The following is an 18,030-nucleotide window of genomic DNA, read 5'->3' on the forward strand; positions in this document are numbered from 1 at the left end:
TTTAACTGTTGTGGTTTTAATTAATTTATTTGAATGTATTTTATTGTATTTTATTGTATAATGTATTTATCGTAATCATAGCACATGCCATGTCTGTGAGCCGCCCTGAGCCTGCTTCGGCGGGGAGGGCGGGATATAAATAAAAGTTATTATTATTATTATTATTATTATTATTATTATTATATTTATATGCTGCTGTTTTTGCACTGAGCCTCAAGGTGCAGAGTGATAAACTGCAGTACTGCAGTCTAAGCTCTGCTCACGGTCTGAGTTCAATCCCAGTGGAAGCTGGGTTCAGGTAGCCAGCTCAAGGTTGACTTAGCCTTCCATCCTTCCGAGGTCGGTAAAATGAGTACTCAGCTTGCTGGGGGTAAAGTATAGATGACTGGGGAAGGCAATGGCAAACCACCACATAAAAGTCTGCCAAGAAATGTCCTGATGTGATGTCACCCCATGGGATGGTAATGACCTGGTGCCTGCACAGGGGACTACTTTTACCTTTTTAACTATTATGTTGCTAAAGGAATGTGCATTTGGCTAACCCAAACTGATTAATACCTTATTAGTATTTGTCGGGCATTTATTCAGCTGAATTAGATTCTCTGATCTGATTTAGCGAACCAATATTTGTTGTTGTTCACTTGCACATTCGAGTCCAACTCTTTGCAACCCCATGGACCAAGTCACATCAGGCCCTCCTGTCTTCCACCATCCTCCGAAGTCCACTTAAATTTGTGTTTGTTACATCAGTAATGCTGTCCAGCTATCTCATCTTTTGCTGTCCCCTTCTTCTTTTGCCTTCTGTCTTTCCCAGCATCAGGGTCTTCTCCAGTGAGTGCTCCCTTCTCATTTGGTGGCCAAAGTATTTGAACTTCAGCTTCAGCATCTGACCTTCCAGGGAAGAGTCAGAGTTGATTTCCCTTAGGACTGACTAATTTGATGTTCTTGCAGTTCAAGGGACTCTCAAGAGTCTTCTCCAGCACCACAATTCAAAAGCATCTGTTCTTCTGTGCTCAGTCTTCTTATGGTCCAGCTCTCACAGTCATATATTATAACTGGGAATACCATAGCTTTGACTATATGGACTTTTGTTGGCAGGGTGCTGTCTCTACTTTTTATTATACTGCCTAGGTTTGGCATAGCTGTCTTCCCAATGAGCAAACATCTTTTCATTTCATGGCTAAAGTAACCATCTGCAGTGATCTTGGATTCCAGAAATGTGAAGTCTGTCACTACTTCCATGTCTTCCCCTTCTGCTTGCTACATCCAGCTTATCCTGATTCATAGATCCTACATTCCATGTTCCAATACAATAGTTCTTCGCAGCATCAGACTTACCTTTCACCATCAGACACATCCACAACTGAGCATCCTTTCGACTTTGGCCCAGCCACTTCACTCTTTCTGTGGTTACTTGTACTTGCCTCCTGCTCTTCCCCATATTGGGCACCTTCCAACTTGAGGGGCTCATCTTCCAGCACTGCATCTTTTAGCCTTTTGTCACTGTCCATAACTCACTGAAAATGTCAAGACAGTGTGCGATTGCAATAAAAAAGGCCAATGCCATGCTGGGAATTATTAGGAAGGGAATTGAAAACTAATCACCCAGTATCATAATGCCCCTGTATAAATTGATGGTGTGGTCTCATTTGGAATACTGTGTACAATTCTGGTCACCGCACCTCAAAAAGGATATTATAGCATTGGAAAAAGTCCAGAAAAGGGCAACTAGAATGATTAAAGGGTTGGAAAACTTTCCCTATGAAGAAAGGTTAAAACGCTTGGGGCTCTTTAGCTTGGAGAAACGTCGACTGCAGGGTGACATGATAGAGGTTTAGAAGATTATGCATGGGATGGAGAAAGTAGAGAAAGAAGTCCTTTTCTCCCTTTCTCACAATCCAAGAACTCGTGGGCATTCGATGAAATTGCTGAGCAGTCGGGTTAAAATGGATAAAAGGAAGTACTTCTTCACCCAAAGGGTGATTAACATGTGGAATTCACTGCCACAGGAGGTGGTGGCAGCTACAAGCATAGCCAGCTTCAAGAGGGGGTTAGATAAAAATATGGAGCAGAGGTCCATCAGTAGCTATTAACCACAATGTGTGTGTGTGTATAAAAAAAAATTTGGCCTGCCATTCAATCAAGCTGTCCCACAGCCCACTTGCTGAGGAAAACCTGGGAGTGACAAATAACATTGGTAACACATGGGCAGATGCCACCTGGGTGAGCCTGGGCACGGCCCCTGAGCTGGGCCACCCGCATGATGGCTCACACCCCAAAACCCATAAAGGAGTCCCCATAAAGGGAGGAGGTGGGCACGCAGGCTTGTGTCCCCCAAATGGATCCACCCTGATGCACAAAAAACTGCCAGCTGTGACAAAGAAACCACCAGAACCTGAAAGAGAGGGTGAGTGGGTGGGGATCCCACAAAAATCGCACTGCTAAACCCACCAGCAGTGCGGCTTTAAATAAACTCAGGCAGGCTCCACGTCACCATTACATGGTGCCCGCCAACATTCAAACTGACCAGCCAGGTTGACCTCCCCAGATGATGCAGGGCCAGCCAGCACAGTTGCCTGAGGCTCCCGCCGTTCTCCTGTTGGAACGAGGGGAGGAGGACCTCCTCCAGCCCTCCCCTGCCCATGCAGCAACCCGGCTCCTTCAGTTGAGTCTTGGCCGTATTTGGGTGCAGTCAGAGCCACTGGCCATTTAAACCTAACAGCTGACAGGTGGTCCCTGTATGATATTGGGATTCAGAAATATTGGCAAATACTGATATTTTTCAGGTTTGGTATATCAGAACCAGAAACATACTGATTTTTGGAGGGTGCACACCATGTGAGTTACTATACACTCACACATATATAGCTTGTTAATTGGTTTTAGTGTTTAAATGGTTCTGTTGTTACTATATAGTTTTTACAGTCCTGATGCCACAAATGGTTTTTTAGATTTTGAATTAGGTTTTTAGCATTCTTAGGTTAGGTTGTAAAAATTATATAATTTTAAAAATTGTATATTGTGTTTCTGTTTTATTGCAAATTGCCTTAAGTGCCAATGGGATCTGTATATTTAACATAAATTAAATAAACTTGCAGCAAAGTCAATAGTGGTGCACATAAGAAAGTAACAGCTACTTGGTATCAACGAATCCCGGAATAACACGAGGTGGTGTTATTAAAAGTAGTTATATGCCTATTAAATGTTGAGAATTTTTAGCTAGTTACAGTAAGTTGAACTTTGAGTTTATATTTTCTGCTTCTAAGAGTTCACTATCAGACATTTTGCATACCTGTTTTCACATCTGAGACACACTTCTGTAATTGCAAAATTTAAGGTTATTCAATTTAAGAATATATTTCATATTCATAAAATTAAGTGCTGATGAAGAGTCCTGTGAAAACCTGGGTGCTGTAGAAGTATGGCAAATATTTAATTCCTTTTTATCTCAACAGTTTCCTCCCCAAAATTTCATTTTCAGAAAGACAATAACAAACCAACTGTTAGGTGAATACAGAGTAATGGAGATGAAGTAAATTATTCATGTTTTCTTGGAACAGTTAAGTTTTATGTTTCATATTTAAAAAATCATAAATGCTGACACTCATCTTGAATATATACTGGGCTTCAGAGAGTCTCTGTATGCTTCATCAATGAAATCTGAATACAGATTGGCTGGCTTTAGTCACCCGTGTGCGATTTCCTGCTTTAATGCTGCAAACCCAGGGATATGTGAGTCACAGAATTTTATATGGTGTTAGCCTAATGCTAAAAGGTATGAAATTGGTCTGAACCTAAGTCATTTATCTCCCACGGGGATAAAAAATGGCATGACATGTGAAGTGAAGGTGGGAAGGGGAGGGACACTTCCTGATTAGTTTGTTTAATTTCAGACCCTTCAGTTTCAATATAACATTTTTTTTAACCTCATAACTGGTGAAATAAAGAGTAGGACTGCTGTATACCAGCATGTCTGAAATATGACTCATGGTGTACAAACATTATCAAATATAGCCCACTGTCCATAATGTGTGGATACTTAAGATATACATTTATTTTACTTACACAACTGCTATGTAGGATTACTTTAGTGGGGGAGTTTATTTTAATGGTTTTCTTATGTATGCTTTAAATTATTAGCTGCCTTCTAAGAGAAGAAAGGCAGCATACAAATTTTGTAGATAAATAAATAAAAATAAATATAACACTATATAAATTCATTGATTTTTGATTTAGAATATTCTGGTGTTGGCAATATATGCTTAAAACACTTTCCAAGATACTCATCTGCATGTAACGCATGTTGTTATAGCGTTATATTTCTGTCACATAAACTTTATTTTCACATTGTACCCACTGTGGATATTCATTTAATATGATTTATAGCAATGTTAGATGCCATGCTTCTATGTTACTGATACTTATACTCTGCCTTTCTCCCCATTTGGGGTCCCAAATGTTTGCCTTTTGTCCATTTTATCTTCACAATATCCCTGTGAGGTAAGTTAGGCTAAGAGCATGTGATTAGCTCACAGTCAGCTAGCAAGCTTCCATAGTACAGCAGGGATTTAGAACTTCATCCCCCAGGACCTACTCTGACACTGTAACCACTACACCACAATGGCTGGAGGTTTGTTGCTTGCCTTCATCCTGAGTAGACGAGGAAACAGAGAAAATGGGCTATAAAGCATGAGAGGGTAGAGACAGACCTGGCACATCCCAGTAGGCCATGTAGGCAGCCACCTAGGGTGCCACCTAGCCACAGGGGCGGGCATGGGCACCGCTTCCCTAGTCTGCACTCCTTGGAGCTTGCCTTCCTGTGATAGGAAGGTTCTTCCCCCTCAACCCTATAAAATGCATTAGACAAAGGTTTGTGCATGTGCATTTGCTGTTGCAAAGAATTATTGCAATATGTTCATTTTTGCTAAGGTTTGTTTAGTTGGCATGAAATATGAAAATTATTGTCTGATATTTAAATTATGCATTGTAAACTGCTTTGAGCCATGGGGAAAGGTTTGATGTAAATATTTTAATAAATGAAAATAACTAAAATGGGTTGAAAGATGGCTGAAGAAAAATAAAATATGTAAAATCAAGGTATTCATTGGAAGAATTTTTAGGAAATAGTAGAGGAGTGCAAAATGCTGCAGATTGCATAATATACTTCTGGGAATTCAGAAATTATTCAGTATTGTATATGGAAGTGGACTAAGATTAGTTCAGTGTGCTCCATATTGATTTAGGGTTGCTTGATCCCTTCTGGCAACCAAATGAGGGAAAGGGAGGACTTACTGGCAGCATGGAAATCTAGGATGGCATCACAGTGACATTATTGGCAATGTGGCAATGTCACTTCCAGCACATACCAGTGACATGGGGATGCTCTGGTTATTTAGGCAAAAAACTTATGGTAAGCCATTTTTACCATAGCGTTTTTGCACAGATACCAGAGCATCCCCTGCTGCTAGTCACACAATGACATCACTTCCAGTGTACACTGTGTACACTGATCCAGTGTACACTGAAAGTGATGTTGCCATATTGCCAATGATGTCACTGTGACAACATCCTAGACTTCCCCTATTGCCAGTACGTCCCCCTGCTGGTTCGCTGATTAGCAACAGGGGGAGCGGTCCAGGGTTGGGGAATTATATGCCTTTGGCAAGGGTCTAGCAGCCCTGGTTTTACTGTTTCTGTTGTAAACCAGCTTGGGTAGCTAATGTAAAAGTGGTTTATGAAATTTAAAATAAAAGTACCAATTCATAATTTCAATTGCTACAATGTAGTACTTTGTTTGCCTGCACATAGGTTAGTGGTATGACTAACAAAATATTATTCTTTGAAAGGGTTAAATTAATTATGGGAATTGACTTCTGATCAGAAGACAGACAACAGAATCAAATAAAAGTACCAATGGCTTTTAAAGAACTTCACTCCAAATACAGATAATGCGTTTTTCTTCAGGACTGGCATATTTCTCATTTTCTGAGATGAACACTATATATCTGTAGAAGGGAAAATGACACAAACATGATATACTTTCACAAGCCTACATAAATGAACTTAATGATGAGAAAGAAATGTTGATTGAAGAAAAAGTCTTCTCAGGTGCTTCATTGTTAAAGCCATCTGTTTTGATTTGCTGCTTTGGCCCTCTCCTGGTCTATATTGTTACTTAGATTGCAACATTATTTTTCCTTTATTGAATAGATTGAAACAACAATTACTTGCAGCTGCAGGAGAAAATGAGACTTTCTAAATCAACTATGTTCTTTATATAGAAAGAGTGTGTGTCGCTTAATTCTGAGATGTGTTGGTTATATTTCAAGATGGGAAAGGGGTGAAAAGCAGAGTTTCCTTAACATGAACATTTTTTCCCTATTGCTAAAATCTCATTGGCTTGTATTTTGTTAAAATAAGAAGAGAATGTAATGAAAGGCTAGGAGAAACACTTTTCTCTGTCTAGAAAGGAAACTTTAATATAATCAATGCATATAGCAATCTGAGAAGAAAACTGACTTTCCAAATGTATGTTGAGAAAGAATTAAGACAAAACTCTCCCCCCACCCTCCTCTTTCAAATGTGAACTAGAACAGACTTAAAATAAGTATACTGTTTCTACCAAGAGCCAAGTGGCACAGAGTGGTAAGCTGCAATACTGCAGTCCAAGCTCTGCTCATGACCTGAGTTCAATCCCGGAGGAAGCTGGGTTCAGGTAGCCGGCTCAAGGTTGACTCAGCCTTCCATCCTTCCAAGGTCAATAAAATGAGTACCCAGCTTGCTGGGGGGAATTGTAGATGACTGGGGAAGGCAATGGAAAAGCACCCTTTAAAAAGTCTGCTGTGAAAACATTGTGATGCAACATCACCCCAGAGTCAGAAACAACTGGTACTTGCACAGGGGATTACCTTTACCCTTACTGTTACTGCCCTTCAAAGTCTTCCTCATCTGTCTCAGAGGCAGTGGCTTCTTGTGTTAGATCATATATATATATATACTTTTTTTTTGGCCACTGTGTGACACAGAGTGTTGGACTGGATGGGCCATTGGCCTGATCCAACATGGCTTCTCTTATGTTCTTATGGTTCATTCTGGGAGAGTCCTATATCTTTAATCTTGTACTAAGGAGCAGTAGACATCATGCTACTTTTAATGAGGTCATCTCTGACATATATTGTGTGTAATACTACCTGGGACAACATTTTACTTCAATCATCCAACTTGTCACTGGTGAAGAAAAGACTCTGATACTATTTGCTGTCTTCCCTTTTAGAAGTGCTTATACTGCAGATAGATGCATAAAATGTGAGATTGTTTCTAACCTATATTAATTAGAATCTTTTTACACTCTAACTCTACCACACCTAGACTGCTTCTAGCTGGCATGAAAGTACAAATCTGAAGAGAGGTTCTTACTCTTGTAGTGTCTTAACACTACATGCCAGGACTTCTCCAGTAGGGATGTGCATTTGGTTCGGCCGAACCGTATTTACAGCCGAATCACCACTGATTCGGCTGTATACGGAATAGGCTGCAGCCGATTCCCATAGGCGCCCATTAAACGGCAGCCGAATACGGCTCGCCGTATACTTACAAATGGCTATTCGGAAGTATACGGATGTCAATTCAAAAGGCGGGAAAGTAGCTTCTGCAGCCTCAAAGGAGCTGCTTGCCTACTTTCCCGCCTTTAGTTGCTTTTTCCCGCCTCTCCCATAGCCTCCCTGGGATCAGGGAGGGGGGGGAGGGGGAAGAGGAGCCCCAGCAGCCAATCCAAAGCATGCATTTGCAAAATGCATTGCAAATGCATGCTTTGCAGGGCTTTTTAAGGAGTCTTCCTTCCTGGCTGGACTTCTCCATTGCTGCTGTGTGTGAGAGATTGTGCTGCTGCTGGCTGGCTCTTGGCTTCAGCTGCTGCCTGCTGCTCTCTCACTCAGCCTTACCAGACTTCCCTGGACTAGAGAAGACAAGGTAAGACAATCTTGGGGTTCTTGTTCTTATTTATTGTTGGTAAAAGGACTTTTTAAGACTTAGAGTCCCTTTACTTATCCAGATTTGGGTGGTGGTGGGGTAGGTTATTTGGGGTTAGGGGGTTAGGGGTTTCTGCTTGGGGAGGGGGCCTGGGGTGGGGTTGCCAATTTGCCCATATCTTAATTTAGTGAGAGGACTTTTAAAAGTGCAGTGTCCTTTTACTTCTCCTGATTTGGGTGGCTTGGATTTCTTGGGGTTAGAGTGAAGGGTTTTTTTTTGGGGGGGGAGGGGTTGGCAAAGTTCCTGTATTGTTTTTTTTTTGTATAGACAATTTTATTAGTAACATATGGTAGCAGAACTATATCTACAACTTATAAAAGCTTAAAGTAAAAGAAAGATCTTTCTACCCCATATCTTACTTTCCCCCCACCCCTCCCTCCGTTACTTGACCCCCGCCAGTGTTTCTTAAAAAAAACCCAAGTATTAAAGGTACCCTTAACTATTAAGAAAAAACAAAAAAACCCCAAAAGTTATATTCTTATTTTAAAAATCTTAATCATCAAAGATTGTCCAATGTCCTTTTATTTTCCACTCTTTCTACGTATCTTCTGAATTTCTTCCACTCCAACTTAAAAAGTTCCAAATCATAGTCTCTTAGTTTTCTTGTTAATTTATCTATTTCACTCCATGACATAACTTTTGTAATCCAATCCCATTTCTCTGGTATTTTTTCTTGCTTCCACAGCTGCGCATACAATGTCCTAGCAGCTGAGAGCAAGTACCATATTAAAGTTCTATCTTCTTTTGGAAATTTTTCCATTTGTAATCCCAGCAGAAAAATCTCTGCCACTTTGTTGAATTCATATTCCAAAATCTTAGAAATCTCTTGCTGAATCATCTGCCACAACATTTTAGCCCTTTCACAAGTCCACCACATATGGTAGAAAGAGCCTTCGTTCTTTTTACATTTCCAACACCTATCTGGCATCTTGTTGTTCATCTTTGCTAATTTTTTTGGAGTCATATACCATCTATACATCATCTTAAAACAGTTTTCTTTAATACTATGACATGTTGCAAGTTTCATAGAGTTTTTCCACAAATATTCCCAAGATTCCATCTTTATTTCTTTGTTTACATTAATTGCCCATTTTATCATTTGAGATTTCACTACTTCATCTTCTGTAGACCATTGTAAAAGTAATTTGTATACTTTTGAAATTAATTTCTCATTATCTCCAAGCAGAACTCTTTCCATTTCTGTTTGCTCTTTCCTTATTCCTTCAGCTTTGATATCATTCTCCATCAAGCTTTTTATTTGTTGCATTTGAAACCTATCATATTTATAACTCAGTTCTTCTGCAGTTTTCAGTTCTATTTTCCCACTTTGTATTTTTAGTAACTGGTTGTATGATAGCTGTTTTTCTTTGACTGTTTTAGCCGTTAACTTTATCACTTCAGCTGGCACTATCCACAAAGGTCTCCTCTCATCACCATATTTCTTATACTTTATCCACACATTTAGTAGACTGCTTCTTATATAATGGTGAGAGAAAAGACCGTCCATCTTCTTTTTTCCATAATACAAGTATGCATGCCATCCGAATTTTTTTCCATGGCCTTCCAACACTAAAAGTTTTTTGTTTAACAGCGTTATCCATTCTTTCATCCATACTAAACAAATTGCTTCATGATACAGTTTCAAATCTGATAATTGGAATCCACCTCTCTCTCTTGCATCTGTCAAGACTTTCATTTTAATTCTTGGTTTCTTCCCGGCCCACACAAATTCCGAAATTTTCCTTTGCCATTTATCAAACTGTTTAGCATCTTTCACAATAGGGATGGTTTGAAACAAATACATAATCCTTGGTAAGATATTCATTTTTACTGCAGCTATTCTGCCCAACAATGACAAGTTGAGCTTGTTCCACTTTAGCATATCTTCTTCTATTTTACGCCATAGTTTTTCATAATTGTTCCTGAACAAATCAATATTTTTCATTGTTATCTCTACCCCTAGGTATTTTACCTTAGAGGCAACTTCACAACCCGTTAGTCTTTGTAATTCTTGTTGTCTATTTTTCTGCATATTCTTACATAAAATTTTTGATTTTTCTTTATTTATATAAAGTCCCGCCAACTCCCCAAACTCTTGTATTCTCGTTAATAACAAAGGTGTAACTTGTAAGGGATTTTCATTTATAAACATCATATCATCAGCAAATGCTCTGTATTTGTAGGTATATCCTTTTATTTGTAACCCTTCTAGATCTTTTTCTTCTTGAATCTGCATCAATAAAATTTCAAGAGTCATTATAAACAACAATGGCGAAAGCGGGCAGCCTTGTCTAGTACCTTTACTGATTTTCATTTCGTCTGTAAGATCTGCGTTAACGCACAACCTTGCCCTTTGTTCAGAATATATTGCCTTTATCATTCTTATAAAACTTTCTCCAAGCTCCATTTTTTCCATCACTGCAAACATAAAGTCCCAGTTTAAATTATCAAATGCTTTCTCTGCATCCGCAAAGAATAATGCTACTTCTTTTTCTGGATGTCTTTCATAATATTCTACAATATTTACAACAGTTCTAATATTGTCTCTTATTTGTCTTTTGGGAAGAAAACCAGCTTGATCCTCCTTTATAAAATTTATCAGATATTGCTTAAGTCGTTCCGCCAGAATTCTTGTAAATATTTTATAATCATTGTTCAAAAGTGAAATTGGTCTGTAATTTTTCACATTTGTAACGTCTCTTTCTTCTTTGGGTATCAAAGAAATAACAGCTTCTTTCCATGTGTTTGGTACCTTCCCTTTGGTTCTTATTACATTCATCAGCTTCTGTAATTTTGGTGTTAATTCATCTTTAAAAATTTTAAAGTATTTAGCTGTATAACCATCTGGCCCGGGAGCTTTATCATTTTTCATCACGTTGATTGCTGCTTCAATTTCTATCTTTTCAATTGGGTCATTCAAAACTTTTCTCATATTTTCAGTTAAGGGCTCAATTTTTATTTTCTGTAGATATTCATCTATCTTTTCTCTCTTTACTTCAGCACCTTTAAACAACTTGGCATAATACTTAAAAAATTCTCTTTTTATTCCCTCTTGAGTAACTACGTCTCTTTCATCTATCACAATTCTACTAATTATTTTATTTTCCCTCTTTTTCTTCAGTTGCCACGCCAAATATTTCCCCGTCTTATTTGCTCCTTCAAACAATTTCTGCTGAAGCCTTTTCAGATTCCATTCCACTTCTTTATTTAACAAATGTCTTAATTGAGTTTGCAATATTGAAATTTCCCTTAGAATTTTCCTTTTCCCTGGTCTTTTCCTCAACTCTCCTTCTTTTTTCTTTATTTCATTTTGAATGTCCAATAGTTGTTTTTCTTTTTTCCTTTTATCTTTATTGTTCAGAGTAATCAACAACCCTCTCATTACTGCTTTATAAGCATCCCAGACCGTCTGGAAGTCAATATCTTCTTTGTCATTCACTTGGAAAAATTCCTTAGTTTCTTTTCCTAGGAAAGTCACTGTTTCTTTGTTCTGTAGCAAATCTTCATTCAGTCTCCATCTTCTCAGTCTTTTGGACAATTTTGTAATCCACATTATTGGGCTATGGTCAGCTCCAATTTTAGGTAGAATCTCTATCTTCCTTGTTGTAAGGCCTAAATCTCTGGTTCCCCACAGCATGTCAATTCTAGAAAAAGTCTTATGTCTTGCAGAAAAAAAAGTATAGTCCCACACTTCAGGATTGAACTTTCTCCATATGTCTTCCAAATTTTCTTGTTTAACTAATTCAAAAAAAGACTTTGGCAATTTCCCTTCTTTCCCACCATTTTTTTTCCCTCCGGATCTATCCAGTGAGTTCTCAACTGTTCCATTAAAATCTCCCATTAAGAGTATTTGATCGTAGGTCAACTCATCTAACTGTTGTGTAATGTCTTTTAAAAAAGCATCTTTTGCACCATTAGGTGCATATAGTCCCAATAGCAGCGTTTTTTTCCCATTTGATGTTATTTCCACTGCTACAAATCTTCCATCTTTGTCTTTAAACACCAATTTTGGCTCCAGATCTTGTTTGATATAAAAAACTACTCCCCTTTTTTTCTGTTCAGCTAACGAAAAAAATTCCCTTCCCAGTTGCTTGTTCCATAAAAATTTATAATCCTTTTGTTTGATGTGAACTTCTTGCAAACAAATTATATTACAATTTTGCTTCTTGATCCAATGAAAAGTTGCCCTTCTTTTTTGTGGTGAATTTAGTCCATTAACATTCCAAGACAATAATTTGTAATCTATCATAGTGCAAATTCTTTATTTTCTTCAAAAAATCTCCTCAACTCTCGGGCATTTGTAATTGTGACTCTCTTTCCCTGAAGTTCAAAGCTCAAACCCTCAGGGATTATCCATCTGTACCTTGTGCCATTGTCTTTCAATTTTTCTGTCAACTTTTTGTATGTTCTCCTGTCGTTTATCACTTGTTTAGGTAGCTCCTTCATAATTCTCACTCTGCTACCTCTTACTATCAATGACTCTTCAAAATTTTTCTTCATGATCCTTCCCACCATTTCCTTTGTCATAAATCTTACAACAACATCTCTTGGTAAGTTGTTTTTTTTGGCATAAAGCGAGTTAACTCTATACATGTGATCGTACATGCTTTTAGTCTTATCAGGGTCTTCATCTAAGAATTCTGCAATTATGTTTATTATATATCCTTTCAGATCATCATTCTCTTCCTCAGGTACTCCTCTCAAACGTATCTGATTTTCCATTAATTTGCAGTCGTGGATCGTCACTTTTTCTTGAACTTTCAGCAAGGTGGTATCATGTATTTTGACTTTCTCTTCCACCTCCTGCACTTTCTTAGCTGTTTCCCCAATTTGGTTTTTGAGCTCATCCACTTCTTTTTTAATCACTGTGACAAGTTCTTCCTTCGATTCTTCCATCATTTTCTTAACTCCTTTCATAATTCTGGCTTCCATAGCCTCCATTTGGTCCTGCATTTTTTCTAATGAAAGGGCCCTTGTTCGGGGCTGCCTGGGCTCAGACATTTAAGCAAAGAGCAAAGGGATAAAAATAAAAATACCAAAAATTTCCGTCTCACAAATTACAAGTTTGACTACCAAGTTCAAAAGGTCTAAATTTTCTCTCTTAGTTAAACTTTATTCTGTTTTCTTCTGAGCTTCCCAGACCCAGATATAAATTTTTAAGATTTTTTTTCCCTTTAAAAAATGACGAAATTTTTGACCTCACCAATCTAAAATCTGACAGTCAGGTTCAATAGAGTAGGGCTTGCCCTTTCCAGCAAGCCCAATTTCGCTGATTTCTGAGCCTCCAAAGCCGAGATATTTATCAAAAAAGTCTTCAAAAATTCCAAAATGGCAGCCGCGATTTTTTCTCCTTTTAAAAAATTTTTTTTCCTTTTAAGATCACCCCAGGAGCCCACCAATAATATAGTCAATAGTTCTTGTCTTCTTACCCTTTTTCCAGTTGATTCTGTCAATTTTTAAAGTCTCAAATCTTTTTAAAAACAATGTTTTAAATTGGACCTCCCAGCAATGGCTGCTGATGTTTCTCTATGGTATAGAGTAGGCTTTTTTCTTTACTGCTTCCTGTCTCTGTCACCATCAACTCTCATGGAAATCTCACGATACTTGACGCACTTCCTGTCTTGCTCAGAAGCGTTGCAGGTCCGTTCCAGTATATTCCAGTGCGACGTGGCTGTTTTCTTTTCAACAAACCGCAAGTAGACTAAACAATGATCTCTTTTCAGTTTTTAACAGTTTTTAACACTGTCCTTTATATTAAAACAGTCCAAACTTCACCATTTGCTTCTTTTACTTGCAAGCTTTATATATTTTTTTCCTTTTTCCCACCTTTAATATGTCCCTTTAGTCTATAAATAGCTCCGGAGTGAAAAGAGAGCTTCTGTACCTTTTTCTCCAGTTATCCAAGTTCCACTGGTCTTCCAAAGCTTTAGTTGTTTAGAAATGTCCCAGAAGGTTAGGATCCTGACGAGCTTATGTCAAATCAATGACTCTGAAAAGTCTTGCAGACGCTGACTATGCAAACTTCCCGAGACTCCTCAAAGCCTCAAAGAAACCCCCTACAGGGCTTCTTTTCAGCCAAGGTAAATCTCTTTCCAAAGTTTCTGTGCAAGTCTTGGACCTTTCTCTCACTGAGAAAGGTAGGCAGTGGGCTTTGGTTTGCCCTCCACTACCCCAAACAAAACTTTCAGCCTGCTCCCGTTACGAGAGACAGCTCAGCTCGGCATTTTCCTTCCCCGGAAGTCGCAAAGTTCCTGTATTGTTAAAAGTTAATTTTTTTTACTGTTTTAAAAGTATTCAGTGTTTGATTTGTTGCTGCTATGTTGTGCTGCTGCTGTTACTCTTCTCTTTGGGTTCTTGGGGGGGGAGGGGTGCTGTTTGGCCTAATTTCCATTGTTTAAAAGGCCACTTTTGTCCCCCTTTTCCTGGTTCTGGTTTTAGGGGGGGGGTGTTGTTGACTGATTTGGCCTGAGCTTTCTTATTGGTGAAAAGGCCATTTTTAACACTTGAGTTGCTTGGCCTTTTCTCCTGTTGTCCCTTTTCTTGGTTTAGGGGTGGGGGTGTTGTTGACTTATTTGGCCTGAGCTTTCTTGTTGGTGAAAAGGCCACTTTTTTAACACTTGGCCTTTTGTGATTCTGCTGGTTTTGTTTTGTTTTTTTAAATTACCTCTGGTTGGTGTGGGGGTTGGCGAGGGTGTGTGTGGGCTGGGTCACTTTCTTGTTTTTATAGAGTAGATTGTGTGTTCTGTGGCAGAGAAGCTGGCACCTGGGTGAGAGACCCAGAACCAGCAGGCTTGTTGTGGTTGGCCAGCTCTCTCCGTGTTGTTTGGGGCAGGGCTGGAGAGCTGGCATCTGTAGATTGTGTGTTCTGTGGCAGGGAAGCTGGCACCTGGGTGAGAGACCCAGAACCAGCAGGCTTGTTGTGGTTGGCCAGCTCTCCCTGTGTTGTTTGGGGCAGGGCTGGAGAGCTGGCATCTGTAGATTGTGTGTTCTGTGGCAGGGAAGCTGGCACCTGGGTGAGAGACCCAGAACCAGCAGGCTTGTTGTGGTTGGCCAGCTCTCCCCGTGTTGTTTGGGGCAGGGCTGGAGAGCTGGCATCTGGGTTTGCTGCAGCCAGGTCTGCAGAGCAGACCTTGAGCAGATTGTGTTTTGTGTGGCAGTGACGTTGGCAACTGGGTTTATATTGCTTCCAGGCCTGCAGGGTTCATAGAGTAGATAGAGAGATGTAGTGCATTTTGGTCCTATAGAGATTCTCTGATGTGGTTAGGTTTGGCTTTGGGTGCCCCAGGAATTGGACCCCCTGATCCATTTTTTTTTGGCCTTGTGGGTTTTGTGTGGAACAGTGCCCTGAAGCTGCACAGCAGTTTGGGGGGCTCTCCTATTCCATCATTATACCCTATGGGCCATTGAAATCAATGGCAACATAGGGCATAATTAGAGGCTACTGGGGGGCAGGGGTTTGAGGGAGAGCCCCCAAATTTGCAGGGGACTCTCCCCTCCAACCCCCCCAAGTCCCAAAAAGATTGGGCCAGGGGGTCCCTGTCTTTGGGCTCCCCAAAAGGCCCATTGCCAACAATGATGGGGAAAGCCCAATTAGCCACTTCCTCACTGTAATAGTCGTGGGAAAAGTGGCTCTGGGGAGCAGGGGGTTTTGAGGAGAGTCCCCCAAAACTGCATATCCATTCTGTGGATTTTCTTTTTCCTTCTAGAAGCAGTTTTGCAGGACAGCATAAGTTGGCCTTACATTAATGAGCATGGATCCCACAGAACATTTCTGTTAACAGATGGGAGGCAATTTTTGCTGCTTTCCCACTTTAATTTATCCCTCAAGAACAGTATTTTGGGCTGCAGCAAGAGAGGTGGGACAGAGTCATACCAGTTAACTGACAGAAATACTGATGTTACTAACATGAATTTGAGCAGACTTCGGAGGATGGTGGAAGACAGGAGGGCCTGGCATGACTTTGTCCATGGGGTTGCAAAGAGTCGGACTCGACTGTGTGACTGAACAACAACAACAATGTGGCCACAGTGGCATGACAATGACTTTCATCTGCCTGCTTTATATATTTTGGTTATTTCCCCATTTTTTGTGGGGGAAAATATTAGAAAGTTTGTCAAATCTTAAAGTACAACAAAATTCTCACAGGGGGGTTGAACAATGGAGCCCATAAGAAAGTATTTGAAGGGGGGATAAGAAAGAAAGAGCACAATAATATTTAGAGTTTCTGGAGCTCCACTCCTGTGAGCTCCTGCCCAAAATGAGGTCTGCCTTACACTCTAAGGCAGGCATCAGGATGATAAACAGAAATAAATAAATCCAAGGTGGGAGAGAAGAAATATTATAAGAACTGATAGTCCGCCCTGATTGCAAACCTGTGCACTTTCACACTTATTATTGTGGTGTTTCTGATCATTTTATGTAATTTTCAATAAGAAATGTATTGAAATCATTGAAAAGTATGTCCAGCAATCATAACTTGTATTGTGAAGAAAATTTATAGATTTACTTCAGTGGAAAGTCAATAAAACTTTTGCATTAATAATGTCTTTAATTTTTCATCAAGATAACAATGTCCTGGTCCTAGCACCACTTCTAAACTTTAAGCAAAGTGAAGTCTGGTCTAGGAATATGCAGTTTTCAAATAACTTTGCAACTCTTTTAAAAATGAAATCCAATAGCTGTGTAAAATGCTGAGCTGTATTTTTTCCACAAAGCAAGTTTTTTAAATAGCTGTAATGAGAAAGGGATTAGAAAATATAGAGGCAATTTTATGAGATCAGTACCAATATATAAGACTTTGGTTGATCTGTATCATGGCAGAATAAGTTACTTTTCATCTGGGTGCGGCAAAAACCAGAACCAGATACCAAGATCACGTGAGATTCATTTCACACAGTGATGAAACCGCAGAGGCATTCAGTCTTACCACTTGCCTGCTTTGGGTGGGCAACCTCCTGGCATATAGGCCTTCTCACTTTTCCTTGCATCTGGGTGGGTGGGAGAAACGTGTATTTCGAGAGGGTAGGAATGACTTTCACCTCTCATCAATGTCACTTCTGGTTATCACCATAAAGTTTTTTGGGGAAGTCCATAACATTGCCTGAAGTCACCTGGAAGTGAAGTCATTGTGTCATGTAACATCATTTCTGTCCCTTGCCCCACCTCTGAAGCTCCTGGGATGCCAGACAATGGCCTGACAACCCTTGTGGAATGGAGTAAGAAAAGAATCATGGAAAAACAGACAGTGAATGGAGAAAAAATCTGTGAAAAACTACTAATACAGGTTAAATCCATAATTCAGTCACAATTCATATAAAGCCCCATAATTTATAGGAAAAAAGTCTTAAAGACCACAGTGATTTCTTATATAGCTTCACAATACGGCCAAGCGTTTACAGGTAAGTTTTACATAGACAAAGTGCTAGAGCAATGGAGGAAGCTCACCACTTCTGAGACATTGTGCTGGACACTCTATAAAAAATCTTTATTGAAACCTTTGATGGACTGTCCAATGCATTCCTCCTCAATGATGTGATCTCATTGAAACACTGGCTATCCACATTAAGGGTCTTCCATGACGTCTACACATGATTTGGAAAGTGTTTGAGGACTTTTTCAAAGTATTGCACTAGCACGTTGTCTATATAGAACTTACCTGTAAACACTTGGGCATATTGTGAAGCTATATAAGAAATCACTGTGTTCTTTAAGACTTTTTTTCCTATAAATTATTGAGCTTTATATGAATTGTGACTGAATTGTGGATTTAACCTGTATTAGTAATTTTTCATGGATTTTTTCTCCTTTTACTAACCCTTGTGGAATGCTAACCAAGCTCTAGTCTAACCTTGTCCTTTATTGGTACAAATATAGAGCAGTATATGACTGACATATTTTCTCTTATAATTATGTGAAAAATTTTCTCTTGTAATTCTTTATGTGAAAAATTACCATTTTAAAACAAATACATTATTTGTAGGTGTTTTCTCACTGGTTTTCAT

At 39.2% G+C, this 18,030-nt stretch overlaps 1 protein-coding gene across 1 annotated transcript in view; it reads left to right on the top strand.

Moving 5' to 3' along the window:
- Positions 1 to 18,030, top strand: part of RYR3 (ryanodine receptor 3) — a 721,882-nt gene that overhangs the window by 88,615 nt on the left and 615,237 nt on the right. The window lies entirely within an intron of this gene.

This window comes from Heteronotia binoei, chromosome 21 (genome assembly GCF_032191835.1).
Source record: "Heteronotia binoei isolate CCM8104 ecotype False Entrance Well chromosome 21, APGP_CSIRO_Hbin_v1, whole genome shotgun sequence".
Lineage (NCBI taxonomy): Eukaryota > Metazoa > Chordata > Lepidosauria > Squamata > Gekkonidae > Heteronotia > Heteronotia binoei.